Here is a 19388-nt window from a genome sequence, read left to right on the forward strand (position 1 = left end):
ATGTGTAGAGAAACAAACATTAAACATGACGAGTAGACATGATACTGTCATGACTGGCTAGGTCTGACTATGAGGATGAACACTCACAGGGGATGGTCCAAATATACAATATAAAAATAAAAAAATAAACAGGGTAAACACAAGGGAAAGCAGCAAACATACAGGGACAAAGGATAAACCAAAATACAACCGTGACAAATGAACTTGGGCAAAGCAAAGGTGCACACCTGAGGCTGGCAAGACACTGGGGGCTAGGCTAGCGTGCTGGGAATAAGTAGTAACTATAACACTAACCAAAACCTACAGGCAGTGCCTAGAGGCTCGCTACCATGAATACCTCCAGTACGCTCAAGACCGTGGATCTGTTCAGTGAGTAAGCTCGCTAAGCTCAACACCATGAATCTGTTCCAAAGGTTCATAAGGTTCAATTCTCGGCAACCGGCAGCTAGCGGTAAATATAAATATCCTAGCCTTAGGTGGAACATATTAATCAAACAATGAACTAACACATGATGCTAACACAAATGTGAGGGAAGACATTAACATACGTGTCAACATAAAAGTCTGTGTCAACATAAGAGTCCGTGTAGCGTGACCAGAATGTGAGTGGCAACGTAGGAGTCGATGAAGCATGACTTGTACGTGACTGTGAACATAAAAGTCCTCATGAGAGTCTGCGGGCCGCGGCTGGAGACCGCCCCCAGGGCGGGCGCGGTGACGCGGGCGTGACAGATACGGGGGAAATTTTTAAAAAATGGCTGTGCCATTTAAGGTGGAACAGTACAATGCCCAAATCTACAACAGAATGGCTGAAAAAGGAAAGAATCAAAGTGTTGTAATGGCCCAGTCAAAGTCCAGACCTCAACCCAATTTAAAAGGCTGTGGCAGGACCTTAAGATGTGCATTAACAAATGTCCACAAACCTCAAAGAACTGAAAATTCAGATTCAGTTTCAAAAGTTTTTTTGTCACATGCACTGCAGAAACAAGCAGTTACACTGTACAATTTAATTTAACTGTCAGTCTGGCTGTCCTGCACTTTACACTCCTGTAGCGTTGGCTTGATGGTAGGAGTGGGAAGAGGCTGTGTTGAGGGTGTGTACTCTGCCTGATAATGCTGTGGACTCTCTTGATGACCCTGGTTCTATAGATGTCCTGCAATAAGGGGAAGGCTGCACCAGAAATGGACTGTGCAGTGTTGAACACATGCTGGAGAGCCTTCCTGTACTGAGCGGTGCATTTTCTGTACCAGACTGTGATGGAGCTGATAAGAACGCTCTTGATCATACTCTTACGCTGACATGCCAAAGAACACGGTGGCAGGGAATGTAAATAGCCAGTACAGGAGCACCTCTGTACAGAAGGACGTACAGGCTAATAATTCTTAGAAACTCTCAGACACCGGATATTAAATTTCCCCCCCACTTTGAGACTTACACAAAGTCTCCCGGATAAGTGTACATTCCGGATGTACAGGCTAATAATTCTTAGAAACTTTTGGACACCAGATACCACAAAACCAAGTAAAAGCTTAATTGTGTAAATTGGTGTTCCTCAACACCACTACACTGTAACTGTTAATTCTGTATTTTATGTAAATGTTGGCTTTTTGTTAAACCCTTCTCAGTTGGAGAAAATTACATTTTGTACTTATTTTAAATTTTCATATAATAGAATAGTTCTAATTCTATTAGTTAGTAGATAGTTTGCAATCTCCACAGAAAAGATTCCTGTTTCCTAAGATTACACTTCAGATCTAGAGAACTGTCTTTCTCTTCTTTTTAAAGAAAAAGAACAAGGAGTCACCAATGCCAGCTCTATCCACAACCTAGACCCAGGGGGTTGCCAGATGAAACTACAGATTCATTAGATCAAAACCAATGTGTAGTTTGTAGTTTAGATTTATTTTTTGCAAAGTCTGTGGCTTTTCAACTTCATTTTTACATGATAATTTTTTCCTCATCATTTGCAGTGTCAGCCTTCCAACGTCAGGGCCTCTCAACAAACATCACAGACACTGGCAATCTCTCAGGCTGACTATAAAAATTCAGAAGCTGTCTGTGATCCCAGTCTGCAACTGTCTGTTTTGTTTAAGAACCAGAACAGGTTCCAGGTGCTTTTCATAAAGGTGTTTTATTGATTTTGATTAAAGTTTATATGACATTGATTATTTATTTTAGATTTGTAACTTGATGACACTTTATTTTTAAAACACATGTTTTTCTCCTTTTAACAGAAATGGAAAAAAAGAGTAGTACCATTGATTACACCCTCCTCAATCTGAATGCTGGAAATCTCACCCTAAATGGTAAATGTGTTGGTTTCTACCTCAACTGTGTGTTTGAGATGTTTGTGTCTAAAGAAAAGAACATTTCCCCTTTTCCAAAAATCTTTTTTTAGTGAATAAGAATGACAATGTAATGTGTTTCTTTAAGTGCCATATTTATGTCTGACATGCCACTGTCCAGTAAGATTCAGAGATTCACCATAAAACGGAAATACAAGCCTAAAGCCTATTTAAGCAGAAAGATCAGATCAGGGGTATGGTAAAGTCCAAAATAACAAAGAAAATGAATTCTATATATATAGACACTTGGTATAGATATAAACCCAAACCAAACTACCAAAACAAAAACAAAGCAAAATACAAGGTTCTTCCTGTCTCCCTCTCTAACATGCCCCTCACACAGCCAAAACTAAGTGTCTTTACAGAGGCGCCTTTTTCCCGCTCCACCAATCAGGAGCCACATCACCAACACAGGTGAATCCTCTCAAGTTTAATGCTTTGTCATTCAAACAGACAAAAACAGAGAAGGGTGAAAAAGGAACCATGCACACATCAAGTCAAGTCAAGTCAAGTGGGTTTTATTGTCATCTCAACTACATACAGAGTACACAGTGAAACGAAACAACGTTCCTCCAGGACCATGGTGCAACATAGACAGTGCATACAAGACACAAGTGCAACACAAACAAACAAGTGCGGACAGACAACACAACACAGTACAGACCAGAGAATAATAAATAATGACGGTAGTGTGCAAATTGTGCAATGTGCAATAAATAGAGTCCAGTGAGGTAGTAAAGTTATTAGTGCAAATGCTTGTGCAAATTGCAAATGCTTGCACATCAACCATCCCTCCCTCTTTTATAATGTCTGATGTTATTTTTTAAATTATATTATATTACATTAGATTAGATCCAATGAAGCATACATACAGTTAAAAAGTAACAAGAATGTCTCATTTTGAAAGAAAAGTTCAGTGCCTGATTTTTTTTTTTATCACCAGCAAACCTGAATTAACATAACTAAGCACTGATTTGTCAAGCCAGGATAAAAATAAATTATACTAGACTGCTGTTAGGAAAACTATAAACAATTACTTTTTGGATTCATATTTTTGAATGTATTCTAATATCAGTATTTGACTGAGCAAATAAGCTTTTACTGCCCAGATAAGGAGCTTAATTAGAAATGTCAGAGGTGACAGAAACATTTGCACAGTACTATATCTATATTCATAGAGTTAAGTTAAAAGGTTACATATCCACTATGTAATATTTATTTTCTTCTTATCAACTGTTCTGTTAAAAACCTTAGACTTTCTACTGCTTTTGCTTTGACACCATGCAGTGCATTGTCCTTTTTACTTTGTGTGGATATTTCAGGACATTTTCTAGTAGTTTCTCTTCTTTTTAAAGAAAAAGAACAATTTGTCACCAATGCTTGCTGCCTCCACAACCTAGACCCAGGAAAAATATGGTGAAATTATCTAGCTTTTTACCACAATCACTTTCTTAGTCTATATAAGCTTAATTTTTAACACACCTTCTTTTGACAGAACTGGAAAAAGAGTAGTACCAATTGTGTACCAATTGTGTTGGTCTCTACCTTAAATGTGTGTTTGAGATATTTGTGTCTGTGTTTTTGGTACAAAACACATAATGTAATTTAGTGGAAATAGGGTACACTTGATCCCCCTGTTCCAAACATTTTCAGTGAATAAGTGACAATGTAATGTAATGTAATGGATCTTTCCGTAAGGTGTGGGTGCACAGTTGTCAGTATCTACAGTGTATCACAAAAGTGAGTACACCGTTCACATTTCTGAAGATATTTAAGTATATCTTTTCATGGGACAACACTGACAAAATGACACATTGACACAATGAAAAGTAGTCTGTGTGCAGCAAAAGAACTCAATATACAGCCATTAATGTCTAAACCACCGGCAATGAAAGTGAGTACACCCCTAAGAGACTATACCCCTAAATGTCCAAATTGAGCACTGCTTGTCATTTTCCCTCCAAAATGTCATGCGACTCATTAGTGTTACTAGGTCTCAGGTGTGCATAGGGAGCAGGTGTGTTAAATTTTGTAGTACAGCTCTCAGACTCTCTCATACTTGTAACTGAAAGTTCCAATATGGCACCTCATGGCAAAGAACTCTCTGAGACGAATTGTTGCGCTACATGAAGATGGCCAAGGCTACAAGATTGCCGACACCCTGAAACTGAGCTGCAGCACAGTGGCCAAGATCATCCAACGTTTTAAATGAGCAGGGTCCTCTCAGAACAGACCTTGCGTTGGTCATCCAAAGAAGCTCTTGAAAGATAGGCGCAGAAGTGCTGTCAGCATTGCTGCTGAGATTAAAGAGGTGGGGGGCAGCCTGTCAGTGCTCAGACCATACGCCGCACACTACATCAAATTGGTCTGCATGGCTGTCACCCCAGAAGGTAGCCTCTTCTGAAGTCTGTACACAAGAAAGCCCGCAAACAGTTTGCTGAAGATGTGTCAACAAAGGACATGGATTACTGGAACCATGTCCTTTGGTCTGATGAGACCAAGATTAATTTGTTTGGTTCAGATGGTCTCAAACCTGTGTGGCGGCAATTAGGTGAGGAGTACAAAGATAAGTGTGCCTACAGTCAAGCATGGTGGTGGGAATGCCATGGTCTGGGGCTGCATGAGTGCAGCAGGTGTTGGGGAGTTACATTTCATTGAGGGACACATGAACTCCAATATGTACTGTGAAATACTGAAGCAGAGCATGATCCCCTCCCTCCGGAAACTGGGTCGCAGGGCAGTGTTCCAGCATGATAATGACCCCAAACACACCTCTAAGATGACCACTGGCTGAGGGTAAGGGTAAAGGTGATGGACTGACCAGGCGTGTCTCCAGACCTAAATCCAATAGAACATCTTTGGGGCATCCTCAAGCGGAAGGTGGAGGAGCACAAAGTCTCGAGGGGACTCAGCTCCATGATGTCATCATGGAGGAGTGGAAAAGAATTCCAGTGGCAACCTGTGAAGCTCTGGTAAACTCCGTGCCCAGGAGAGTTAAGGCAGTTTTGGAAAAAAATGGTGGCCACACAAAATATTGACACTTCAGGAACTTTCACTAAGTGGTGTACTCACTTTCGTTGCCATTGGTTTAGACATTAATGGCTGTATGTTGAGTTATTTTGAGGGAAGAATAAATTTACACTGTTATATAAGACTACTTTTCATTGTGTCAAAGTGTCATTTTGTCAGTGTTGTCCCATGAAAAAAGTCTTTCATAAACTAGGCATACAGTACATTGCAGCCGAATAGTCTTCATTTACTTCCAATAAAGATAGAACAGTGTGTGTTTAAGAAGTGCATATACTGAGTGTCGCTATCTTGGGATAGAGATGTAGATGAATGTGTGTGGTTGAATTTTAGGCCCACTCACAGTTGGTAACTCACAGCTGTATTGGTATTTGTGAAACTATGGTCAGTTTAAGCATAACTGAGATCTGAATACAATCACTGTTGAACTATATAATAATATATAATACTTGGATGATTGATTTCAGGATCATCTCCTACATTCCGCCACATTCTTTGTAAAATGTATCTTCTGCATTTCCATCCAACTCCCGCCATACATAGGAATTGGTGTACTTCCACTGAAGACTGCATACTTTTGACAACTCCTCATCTGAAATAACAAAATTACCTTCTGGTGTTTTTTTTTTTGTTTGTTTGTTTCCAATGTATTGTGTGGAATGAGATTGTATCATTCTGAAGTCCTTGTACAATCTAGATATAATGCATTCACTTAATTCTGTTCTTGCTCCAGCAAGGATTTTCAGTATTGGTTCATTCTTGTCTAAAGTTTTATTTTTAATCTTGAGGTCAAAATTATGACTTGGAGGTATCTAAAAAAAATTTAAAAAAAATCTGACAATGCTTTTCTTTCAAAGTTTAAACACTTTCAACTGTAAAATTTGACTCATTTAGCTATCCAGGTTTTAAATGCATTTTCCATTACATTAGGTTTAAAATCTACATTTTCTACAAGTGCTCCAGCCATGCATTTTGAGCATGACCAGGAGTAAAGCCTTTGATGCTGTGGCCATGCATCCCTTGCTGTCCACATCACTTTATAAATTTGAAGTGGATGAAATGAGGGCACAATTGGAATTGCAGGGCACAGAAGAATGTATACCTTCTTAGAGAAAGTATAAGATAGTGTAACATTCGAGTTGAGGTAGGCTGCATGTGCAGAGAGACTTTGTTAGGACTATAGCAATACTCGTCAGAAAACAGGCAGGTACAACACAAGCAAAACCAATAATCCAGAGAAATAATCAGCGGGTCAAAAGCAAAACACAGCACCACAGCCACATTAAAGACTGATGATGACAAAAGAGAATTAGAGAATGACAAAAAGCACGCAAAACCGAGGCGCTTAGGAGAAGTCCTAATCAGTCCAATCATGGACAGCACCTGCGTGCGGAGCTTAGCCGTTGCGCACTGGAGCGCATTACCTGTCCATGACCTCCCCACTGAGACCAACAGACGGAAACATTACACAAAGAATTCCTATATATATTGTTTTTGTAGTCATATATTTTCCAGTCGGCACCAATGGCTGCACCAGTTCTTCTCTCACAAAGCCTGGCATTGAGCTGATGAACCACTGTGTCAATAACAATTTATCAATTTTTTTTATCAAATTACAGTTTGTGGGACTGGAGAAGAGGAAGATTTGATGCAGTGTGCAAAATTATAGCTGTTCACAGTGTTAAAGAAACAGGTGCCAGTTTCACTTTTATCACTAGATACTCTGAAGAGAGAAGGCATACCACTATTAGTATTATCTGTTATTGAACATTTGTATTGGATATTTGCATCATTAAAGCTACAGAACATACAACAAACAAGTAATATATACAGAATACAAATGCAAGCACAGAATAACAGACACAGGTTTAATATGCAGGATATTAGCAAATGTACCTCTTTAAGTACAATAAAACATAAAGAATAAAATTAATAAAATGTCAAAGTATACAGATGTACTTAGGTTTTGTAAAGATAACGATAACACAGAATAACACACAATACGGTACAAATGATTAAACAAGGATTTGGACAAGTAATTACTATGATACTGGTGAAGTAATTGTAAAGTGTAGATGGGAGGGTTTACGAACGAAACTGAACCTAGGTTCGGAATTCATCAAATATGGACAAATGGAGAACAAGGATTAGGGACAAATACAGTGGGGAAAAAAGTATTTAGTCAGTCACTAATTGTGCAAGTTCTCCCATTTAAAAAATGAGAGAGGCATCATAGGTAGACCTAGAGAAAATGAGAAAAAAAATTTTAAAAATCACATTGTCTGATTTTTTAAAGAATTTATTTGCAAATAATGGTGGAAAATAAGTATTTGGTCACCTACAAACAAGCAAGATTTCTGGCTGTCACAGACCTGTAACTTCTTCTTTAAGAGGCTTCTCTGTCCTCCACTCATTACTTGTATTAATGGCACCTGTTTGAACTCGTTAACAGTATAAAAGACACCTGCCCACAACCTCAAACAGTCACACTCCAAACTCCACTATGGTGATGACCAAAGAGCTGTCGAAGGACACAAGAAACAAAATTGTAGACCTGCACCAGGCTGGGAAGACTGAATCTGCAATAGGCAAGCAGCTTGGTGTTTGCTAGATAGCATTTGTATGTTCCGGAAGAGTATTGGGAGAATGTCTTATGATGAAACCAAAGTAGAACTGTTTGGTACAAACACAACTTGTTGTGTTTGGAGGAGAGTGAATGCTGAGTTGCACAATATGTTTACTTTTTTAAGATATGACCAGGTCCAGCACTAACCAAATATTATACTGGTTAATGAATAACTGGTTGTGCATTTTAGACATGACTAAACATTAAAATTAAATCACTGGTTAGAGATACATGACTACCTCAAAAACCTCTTGCAGTACTGAAAGGTAAATAGCACTAATTTACTGCCTGCAAATTTTAATTGCGGTAACAATCTGCTCACAGGTGTGTTTTACATATAACAAAGGCAATGGCGCATATAGGAACTGTCCTGATAAAGATGCCTGTGGTAGACTCCATGTGTGTGAGAACTACATCAGGGGAACCTGTGATGGCAGCACTGGATGCAGCCGATCCCACGACTTTTATGAGCCTCATTCAATTAAGAACTTTGCGGCCAGATGAGTTCCTACTCATCTTATGGGGTCAATGCTGCCAGCTTACAGCAACAGGTTTATAATCTGGAATGCTAACAGTACCAATCCACCTGATGCAACAGGTATTATTTGCACATTTCTTACATTGTATTTTGGGATTATTGACTGACTAGATTGACTTACTAAGATACCCCTCCCCCCCAATCAGAAATAAGCTTTCATAGATGTGGCACCAAGTGAACAGACACATTGGAGATAAAGGTCAAGTGTGGCCTAACTAATGACTTGCAATTAAGGGTGTACCAGTGCATCAGAAAAGCATGAAATTGCATAGCTAACGTGCCAGTGTGCATTAGTGACCAATAGTCATTAGTTAGGCCACACTTGACCTTTATCTCTTGGGTAAATAGCAAAGCACTTTGTAAGTCGCTCTGGATAAGAGCGTCTGCTAAATGCCGAAAATGTAAATGTAAATGTAAATCTCCAATGTGTCTGTTCACTTGGTGCCACATCTATGAAAGCTTATTTCTGATTGGGGGGGAGGGGTATCTTAGTAAGTTAGCTATGCAATTTCATGCTTTTCTGATGCATTGGTACACCCTTAATTGCAAGTCATTAGTTAGTCATTCTAACTAATGACTTGCAATTAAGGGTGTACCAATGCATCAGAAAAGCATGAAATTGCATAGCTAACGTGCCAGTGTGCATCATGGAGATGAACAATATGGAAAAACCTAAATGAGAACATTATAATATCTGATACAGTTGCATTGTTGAAACACCAGAGTTTGTGGGCAACCAGCCATTATTGAAAACCCTTACCAGAACACTCAGGTTATGCACCACACTCCTCCTGCCTTCCAGATGTATATTCATTATTAGATAATACAACACCAACCAGTCATGCTTTTTTTTCATTAGTATTTTTAGTGTTGTTTTGTTAACCCATGTGAATCATATTGAATCATGCTTCATCACACCCATACTTGCTATTGAAAATTGTGGGATTCAGCACCCCACTCCTACTGACTATCTTGTTTGTCAGACATAATGTGAGTCGTGACATGCACTGAAGTCTGCAAAATATTTAACCAAGAGTCAGCTGCATTTTTGCTCTGATCAGTCAGAACTGTACTGTTCTCTACTCAGTGACCTTTTGTTGAATGCTGCAGATACCTTTTTTTTTTTCCTTGTCCCGCAGAGAAACCAGAGATCTATTTGTTCCACATCAGAAAATACTGCAAGGGGGGAAGTATTCCTGAAACTGTACATATATAAAATATACAGCACATATAAACATCAGTCATACCACAGTCATAAAGATACAGTCATAAAGTAATTGTGGTTTTGTGCAGATGGATGTCAAAGAGTGCATTTCAACCTGCCATATAAGTGGGAGGGGAGAGATGAACACAACTGGAAGATTCTGCCAGACAACGAAGAGGTAGAACAAGCATTCTGTGATCCTGCTAAGACATACAGGTGTGTATTCTCAGGTTTATTCACCGATTTGTTATAAAAATGCACATCATCTGTGTCCAAGGAAAAATCATTCATAAATCATTCTATTGCAGAAACATGTATTGATGCACAGTAAAGAATCTATCAGTATACTATATAGTGAAGTATAGTATCTTATAGTGTTCCCATTTCTGATGGATCTCTAAACACTTCTTATCCTTCTTTGTTCTTATTTGCTTGATTCAGATTTGTTTGGGCTTGACTCAGATTTGGCAATAAATAAAAAAGAACATCCAACATAAAGTACCATAGTCATTGCACCTCAACATAGACTTTGTTCTGGAGAAAGGATAGAACATCATTCTTACATAAGATTTTCCATGTTTAGTTTTTGGACAATGGTGGTGAAGAGCACGGTATAACACTTTGATTCAAATGTTTCATAGATCTTACGCTAGGGAGATCTCAGAGTAGGAAATCAGTCCAACTGACCACATTATTTGAATGTCAGCAAAAAAAAAAAATTTAACCCAAAATGTGGAACATGTATAGTTTTATGTACCACAGACTTAATTTAGTTGGTTAAAAAATAATTGTGAAATTTATAGACTTGATCTAAACATAGTGTCTGCCTGGTCTGCTTAGCCACAGACAATGGTGGGATTTAAACGGCTTTATTGTCTGCATAACATTGAGGCAGGCTGCATGTACAGAGAGACTTTATTAGGGCTCTAGCATTACTCATCATCAGGACAGGCAAAGGTCAGGAAACAGGCAGACAGGTACAACACAAGCAAATACAGGTCAAAATACAAGTCAAAGGGTCAATAAATATCAGGATAAATAACAAAGAGCAACAACCACTTAAGCGTTTGGTAGACTAATAGTAACTTTACCAAGAACATAAAAAACTGAAGGGCTAAAGAAAAGTCCTAATCAGTCCAATCATGACCAGCACCCTTGTGCTAGATATGAGCCTCAGGTAAAGGGCAGAGCTTAGTCCTTGCACACTTTAGCACATGACCTGTGCATGAGTTTCCCCTTAAAGCCAGCAGAGAGACATTACAGTCTGAAAGTCCATCTGAACAGGTTTTGTATCTGTACTTCCTTATCTAGCTTTTTCTTTTTGTCTACTTTATTTTATGACACCTATTTAAAAAATCCCCAAGACTTGTGTTAAGAGACATTGTTAAATATTATGTGAAGTTAAATATAAATATAGGAAAGTTAATTATGTAAAAATATCATTCCGATTTATTGTAACCACATTATTTGTTGCCTGTTTGTTTTTGTAGTGATGGTCCTGTACCAGTATACTTTGAGACTATGACTCAAGGTTTCGCAGAGGTTCGCCGTCTCTCCACTCTTTCATCAGTGCTGAATCCCACCTTCATCCTCACCACCACTTGGATTTGGTATTGGGAGGAAGGAAATGGGAACTGGATCAAATATGGATCACCTGTGAGTGTCACTCCATGTAAGAAGCATGTGTTGTGTGCTTTCTCTTAGTTGATTCCTTAATTTCATGGATATTAATCATCTTGTAATGGGATACTGTGTCCTTTTGCTGATCATTAATAGCTTGGGACCCAGCACAAATCCTACCAAGTATCAAGAAGACAGTAGAGCTACAGTTGAGTTCACAGCAGGCCAACACTGTTATGAGCTCAACATGAAAGGTTGGTCATTTGTTAAAAACAAAATTACCAGCTGTTTTAGTTTATTTCTACATAACTGTGGACAGGTTTATGCATCATCATCTTGTGTAAGTGGGTAAGTGGGTCCTGCATTCTTGCAGAGTTATTTGGCTTTACCATTTCGCATTTAATTAAGTAACTAATGTTGTTTTCTCACCAAGACATGATGCAGTATAACAGACAGAAGGGCACCAAAAGGGCAGTCAGAAGGAGACCTGTGTTTGTCTCAGCAGACGATGTACAAAAAAACAAGGTATTTTCGGTAGCCCCCTATGCTTTAAAAACATTACCCGAGATTCTTCAATGCTTTCAGTTACCAAAAGTCTATTATGATATTTTGTGCAGTTACAGACCGGTATTCCAGAAACTGGTTTTAAGGTAATAAATGTGTTAAGTAACAAACATTGTTATTATATATATTTTGTTATTTGACATTAAGTTTCATATTTAAGAGCAATGAGTGTTAATATTTAAAAGTGATTTGCTCTTTCAGACCTGTGGCATGTCACGCCCGCTCCGCCGCGCCCGCCTTAGGGGCGGTCCCGGGATGCGGCTCACAGGCGATCATAAACTCCCCCTTCACGGTTTGGTTTCAGGACTTTTATGTTGATACGGACTTTTACGTTGATACTCATTGCCGCCATTTTAGTTCATGTGTGTGTTAGCGTCATGCGTCTGTTTCTCGTTTGGTTAATGTGTATCACCTGTGGGCTGATGTATTTAAGTAGGGCTAGTGTCAGCTGCCGGTTGCTGAGAATTACTCTTAGTGCAACCAATGCACTCAGGATACTCAGCTAACCTTGGGTACTCAGGGTTCACCGGTCTAGTCTGTGAGTCCGTCTGTATCTAGAGGACTCTTCTGGCCGTAGCTAGTTGAGCATCGCAAGCTAAGTAGCTAGGCGGTATTATTGTCAGGGTCCGTTTGGGGGCTACTGCAGGTCTGCGGCGATCTCTTGCCAGGCTTCGCATTGTTAGCGAGCTCAGGTTCAGGAGCTCCGGTAGTGAGCTGCTCGTACGCTCGTTTTGGCAAGTAGCTTCCCCACGGTCGGACCGGGCCACGTAACGTTTGCTGCTTTTTCTGTTTGTTTTATGGTTTGTCACACAATAAACTTCTCGCTTTGGTCCATCCCCTGCGAGTGTTCACCCATTCTTGTCAGACCGCGTGGATCATGACATGGCAGCACAAACGTTCTATTACACTTTAATAGATTTCCTTATTCTTTTGATTCTTTGATTGAATACCATAATGGCCATGATGCTCATAAAATGGCATAAAGACAAGCAGTACAAAGTACGCAATTTAACATTGTATAAAGCAGGGATTTCTGACCAGCTCCCAGCTATAATAACTAACAATAATAATATTAATAATAATATTAACAGCAGCAATAATAATAATAATTATTATTATTATGATTATTATTACTATTAATATTTTCTAAAAGTATTAAGTTTATACTATTAATCCAAAAAGAGATCTCTGGGATCTCCACAATCCACATTTATATGCTTATTACATATATGATTACAGTTGGTGTTACTGAGATTTCTAGTATTGCTGCTACCTGAATAGGACCAGAGTACCTCATTCCATTCCCCTTCAGGTACAACATGGAAATTCCCTGGTCAGTTTGTTAATTACATCATCTGAAAATAAGTAAATAAATCCTCTATAGCAAACAAACTTAATTATGTTTTTTCTACACATTTTAGATTTCTATATTCACTAAACATATGGGGGGAAAAGAAACATAACATATATTATGTGCAATTACTTTTGCACCCCATATTCATTTAAATATGTAGGTATGTATTTATTTATTTACTTTTTCGCAATGTAATTGTAATTCTGCTTTAAAACTGTGGTCTGTGTAGATGATGTGAACAGATTTTACTGGGGTTCCCAAATAAGATAAGATAATCCTTTATTAGTCCCGCAGTGGGGAAATTCTCTGTCACAGCAGAAAGGGATAGCAAGACACTCAGTTACAAAAATGTAGATAAATAATTTGCACTATATACACAATATAAATAAGAATTTAAAAAGCAATAACAATATTATTGACAAGTTATTTGCAAATTACTCTTAATTGCAAGTTTTTGGGGGGGTATTGCACATAGTATTTTTGCATTGAGGGATCTCTGTTCCTTGAACATGTGTGTGTAGTTTAAGTGTGTGTGTATGTGGTCCGCTGGGGGCAGTGCTGGTTGTGGAGTCTGACGGCAGCAGGAAGGAAGGACCTGCAATACCGCTCCTTCACACACTTGGGGTGAAGCAGCCGGTCACTAAAGGAGCTGCCCACTGCTGCCAGAGTCTCATGCATGGGGTGGGAGCTGTTCTCCAGCATGGATGCCAGCTTGGCTGTCATCCTCCTGTCTCCCACCACCTGCACTGGGTCTAAGAAGCACCCCAGGACAGAGCTGGCCCTCTTTATGAGCTTATTCAGTCTTTTCTTATCTGCCGTCGAGATGTTACTGCCCCAGCAGACCACTCCATAAAAGATGGCAGATGCCACCACTGTGTAGAAGAAAGTCCTCAGGAGTGCTCCCTGCACTCCAAAGGACCTCAATCTCCTCAGCAGGTAGAGTCTGCTCTGGCCTTTCTTGAAGAGTGCAGCAGTGTTAACTGACCAGTCCAGTTTGTTGTTCAAATGAACACCCAGGTATTTATAAGAGTCCACTCTCTCCTTGTTCATACCCTGGATGTTCACTGATAGAGGGGGGTGTCTGCACCTGCGGAAATCCACCACCAGTTCTTTGGTCTTTCCTGCGTTTATCTGAAGGTGGTTCTGCAGACACCAGTCCACAAAGTCCTGAATCAGTTCCCTGTACTCGCTGTCCTCCTCATTGGTTATGAGGCCGACGATCACTGAGTCATCAGAGAACTTCTGGAGGTGACCGGTCGGTGAGCTGTACATGAAGTCAGCAGTGTACAGGGTGAAGAGGGGCTCCTGTGCTGCTGACCACCATATCAGAGACACAGTCCCGTGCCCTCAAATGTTTGCATAATCATATTAATATTAGGCACAATAATAATAAGAAAAAAAAGACAGAAGAATAATAATAAGAAGAATATCTATATACTGTATAAAATTTCAGCTAATGCATCATATTGTTAGCTATAATTGAGTATAAAAGTTACATATTGATTCATGCAAAAACATTATACTGTACAAAAAAATATACGAAGCATTTTACAAAAATCAAGGAAGACACTAGAATAAATCTTTTACATAAAATATATGACCTTTTACATAAAATATGACACCTTTAATGATATCAGGAATTGCAAATGCCTCTCTTAAGTTCATTTTTTTCCTTTCCAGAGAGTTCCCCTGAAGAACATGTCTGAGGAGTATACAAAGATTATTGAGCTCTTTAATCAAACAATGTCAGGATTTATAGTAAAGAGCATTGAGAGGGTGCAGAACCGGGACTTATGGGATGTTTTCCAATGGTATGTTACACACTGTGCGAAGCGTAGACACTTTTGTGAGTTACATGTATCGGAGTAGAGAAAATACTAAACTGTCCAGTGCAGGGGTATGTCATTGTGTTGGAGCATTCGAAACATGCATAGAAGTTGTTGATCATAGAATATTGTCTGTGAAACTGTATTTATTGTTTATTAGATTGTGGATTACCTTATAAATTTTCACTTGATGTAAAACACAAAAATCATTGTGTGTTTTACATTTCTGTCATACATTTGAGTCACACACTTTTTGTGTAGTCTTTAGTAGCGCTGTTTCTTTATGTTGCACCATGTTGATAAATTTTACTAGACGTTTTACTAGATGTGATATCATCAGCTCGCTGAGTTCCACCCTGGTACTGTCCAATATTCTGCTGCAAACAGCACATATTCTGTGCAGATTTCATTCTGAATATTAACTAGTAATATCTGGCACTTGGGATTCAGCAGTTGATTATTTGTAACATATAAATAAATAAATATGGGTGCAATGTAGAATGGCATAACATATTAAACAGCTTTATGAAAGATTTAGAATAAGATAACCTTCTTAACACACCAATGCTTATTTCACACTATGGCATATTACTCAGTAATGAAAGGGAACTGGTGGGGCTATTCCTTGATTCCTTAAACATTAAAATGAATTCGGACAAAACATATCTATCTAGTTGCCACTGCCACCCTCTGGGGGGTAAGTATATTTTTGTACTACACCCTGATCAGAACCTGTGAGAACAGTGAAACTGTCTACTGTTTTTTTTTGTCCAATTACAATTATTTTAAATTCAACACATTAAAGTTTTTTTAAGTATTTTTTTAATAGTGGACATATCGCTGTATCTGCACTCCACTGTCGGAGGGGCGTCTTCCTGAATCCAGGCTTGACCGAGCGTGAACAGATCATGCCTGGATTTAGTTAGTGGAACGCAATGAGTCTAGAGTAAAATGTTTGGCTTTTGTAAACTCACTTTGTGGAATGGCCCCTGGATCAAAACTAACATGAACACAAGAATAACTGGAATAACTTAAGAAAGAGACAAAGAGCCATTACAGACCTAAAAATAGAGATGAAATGAAAGCAGAAAACAGGCCGGACCAGTCTCCCCCTTTGCCCACCCTTGCTCTATTGAATGCATGGATTTAAATGGTTTATTTTTGTTGTTGCAACAGTAAAGCAATGCAAAGAAATACTACTACTAGAAATACTATTAAATTATTTTACTGCATGCACATCAAACATTTTAAAGTCTTGTGCATCTATCACAGGCAAGGGGATGTCATGAAAAAGAAAACAATGGGCAAGGAAAATGAGAAACTGTTCCATGGCACTGAGAGCAAGCACATTGATGCCATCTGCCTGCAGAACTTTGACTGTAGAATCTGTGGAGTTCATGGAACAGCATATGGGAAAGGTGGATTAAACATTCAGTCACACTGGTGTCATTTTTACACTTTAAACCAAAGTACTTCATTGAATTATGAAATTGCTATATTTCATTTTCTTAAACATATTCTCCATCTTCAGATTGCATCTTGAACTCCAAATCCAATCTGATAATGAACTAATGATCTGAAAGTTAATACTTCACTCTTATTATTCTGTGCCAACCTTCAAGCTGTCCTGCAGTTCCTAATAAACACATGCATATTGATATATGATTGTTACAGGGAGTTATTTTGCCAGGGATGCCAAGTACTCACACAGCTATACTGACAAGTCTGGAACCCGGTGCATGTTTGTTTGCCGGGTACTGGTTGGAGAATACACCAACGGACATCTCAGCTATGTCCGCCCTCCCTTGAAATAAGACACCATTTTCTATGACAGCTGTGTAAATGACATCAACAACCCCTCCATATTTTATTGTGTTTGAAAAGCATGAGGTTTATCCTGAGTACTTAATTCAGTATGAAGGGGAAGCAGAGAACAATCCTGAATATGCCATCATGGAGAAATTCTCACAAATGAGTCTTGCTAGCTTAGATGAAATATCTGTACCCAACCAACTTTCTCCTTACTCATCATACTCAAGTATTACCAGTGAAGAGAGTGTGGAACCAGTGTGCCCAGATCCAACTTCTGTCACAGTCTCTGGACCACCAGTTGTTCCAAAATTCCTTATTATTCGCCAGCGTGGGGCCTTACGATCTTTCCCTGCATGTTTAAAGATAAAATCTCTTAAATGTGGTACAGGTCCCCTCACAACACGTAGTAACCTCTCCAGGACCTCGGCCAAAAATTTAACCAACTGCAGGACACATCAAAGACGTTTTGGTTCACTGTCATTACCAGGATACCTGCCAACTGACACAAATACATCAGTGTCACTTAGAAATAAAAATGCCAGACAAGAGGGGTCTGATTTGTCATCCAAAGGACCAAGTTCTGTAACTTCGTCCACAGACTTGTCAACCCATACTAAGACTTTAAGACTTAGAAATAAAAATGCCAGACAAAACAGGCTAAATGTGACCGGCTCAGCTAAAAGATAAAGGCCCATTCCAGACAAAAACGACAGAAAGGAGCCAGGTCAGCAAAAGGATTAAATCCTGTAACTTTGGGAGCAGATTTATCAACTGATACCAACTCTGTAAAATCGGTTGGAAGTCAGAATGCCAGACAAGACAGGCCAAACATGACCAGGACATCAGGACTTCAAGCTCCAGAAATACCAGACAGGACAAGCCAAATCTGAACCAGTCAAAGAGAAGATTAAGTCTGGTGATGTCGTCTACAAGCTCGTCAGCTGGTGCAAAGACTTCAAACTCAGGTAGAGATCAGAATGCTAAAAAACGGATTTGGCCAGGTCATGTAGAGGATCAAGTCCTGGAAACTCATCTAGAAACTTGCCAATTGATATCAAGACCTCAAAGTCAGGTAGAAGCCAGAATGGCAAACAGGAGTTGTCCAAATCAGCTGGAGGTTTAGGCATTGTGGCATCATCTCTAAAATGGTCAGGGGATGCCAAAACTTCAAAGCCAGTTAAAACGGACGGTGCCAGCCAACAAGTCTAGTGACTTCCTCAGCAAACTCAAGCCTGTCAACCCGAAGCAAGATTTTAAAGTCAGTAAAAAGTGATTCTGTAAAAACACAGAGTGCTTCTACCCACCCTGCTAGATCTAAGACTACTGCTGCTCCACAAAAGAGTAAAACAACAGCTAAGTCTAAAAACTATTCACAGAGGCGTTAGTTGTATCACTGACATAGGGGCTGTTTAACCCAATCAAACAAGTTTTTTTTTCTGGTGATCCATTCTGAGAATTTAGTGATGGCACCTTTAATTTAAATCTAGTTTAAATCTGCCCCCAGACAAGTGACATATGTGCATTAGTCATGGTGAAATGTATCAGTGTGTAGAACTGAAAATTGGAGTGTTACTGTTTTCTATAACTAGATTAAACATCTTTTTGAACTTCCAGTGCAACTGCCTAATTTTCCTTTGCCTTCTTGTATAACCTTTAATATTACAATATTTTGATTGCTGTTTGGACTAGTATTATGTATTTCAAAAACATAAATGTTATCAATATCCTGACTGTATTTTTTCTGCATGAACTAATTAAATTTAAGAAGAATAAAAGCAATTGGTTGGTTAATTAGTAATGTTAACTTCATTAAGCAGATTATTAAATAACAATGTATTAAATAACAATGCTTCTTTCAGACATAAATTATTAGAAAATCCAGATTTTTCAAGGCAGATACTTGACAAAACAACTCATGTAAAATGTTTTCATTTTTCTTCCAATCTTTCCATTCCTGAAATATTAAATAAAATGTCTGAAACTAATTCTGTAGAACTGTTTTTGAGTTATATAAAAATAACATAAATAATAATAATAATAACAAATATTGCATACATACAGATATATATATATATATATATATATATATATATATATATATATATATATATATATATATATATATATATATTGTTGGTTTATAGAAATAACCATGTTGTATCACAGGCATTGTGTGGGAAACTAAATTTCATGTTATGAGACTAGACTTTCACCAACCTCATCTCTGTAGTTATATGCCTAAAACATCTGTCCACTTGCTGAAAACACATCCAGATCTTTATTTGTTTTGCGCTGACAAATCTGGTTTAGAACAGTATGATTAATCTTAAAATACAAAAATAAACTGAATTATGTGGCTGCCATTTTGAGTAACTGTTTTAACATAGTTAACAAAGTTATTTGACAGATGGATGATTGACTGCATATGGGGTAAGTAATAAAGCATGTACATTTGTTTATCTTAATTCATT

The 19388-nt window shown here is 38.5% G+C and overlaps 1 pseudogene; it reads left to right on the plus strand.

The window, feature by feature from the left end:
* Positions 1-1300: 1300 nt before the first annotated feature.
* LOC140549694 (protein mono-ADP-ribosyltransferase PARP12-like) lies at positions 1301-17604 on the plus strand (annotated as a pseudogene).
* The last annotated feature ends 1784 nt before the right edge of the window (positions 17605-19388 follow it).

This window comes from Salminus brasiliensis, chromosome 2, assembly GCF_030463535.1.
Source record: "Salminus brasiliensis chromosome 2, fSalBra1.hap2, whole genome shotgun sequence".
NCBI classification, from domain to species: Eukaryota; Metazoa; Chordata; class Actinopteri; order Characiformes; family Bryconidae; genus Salminus; species Salminus brasiliensis.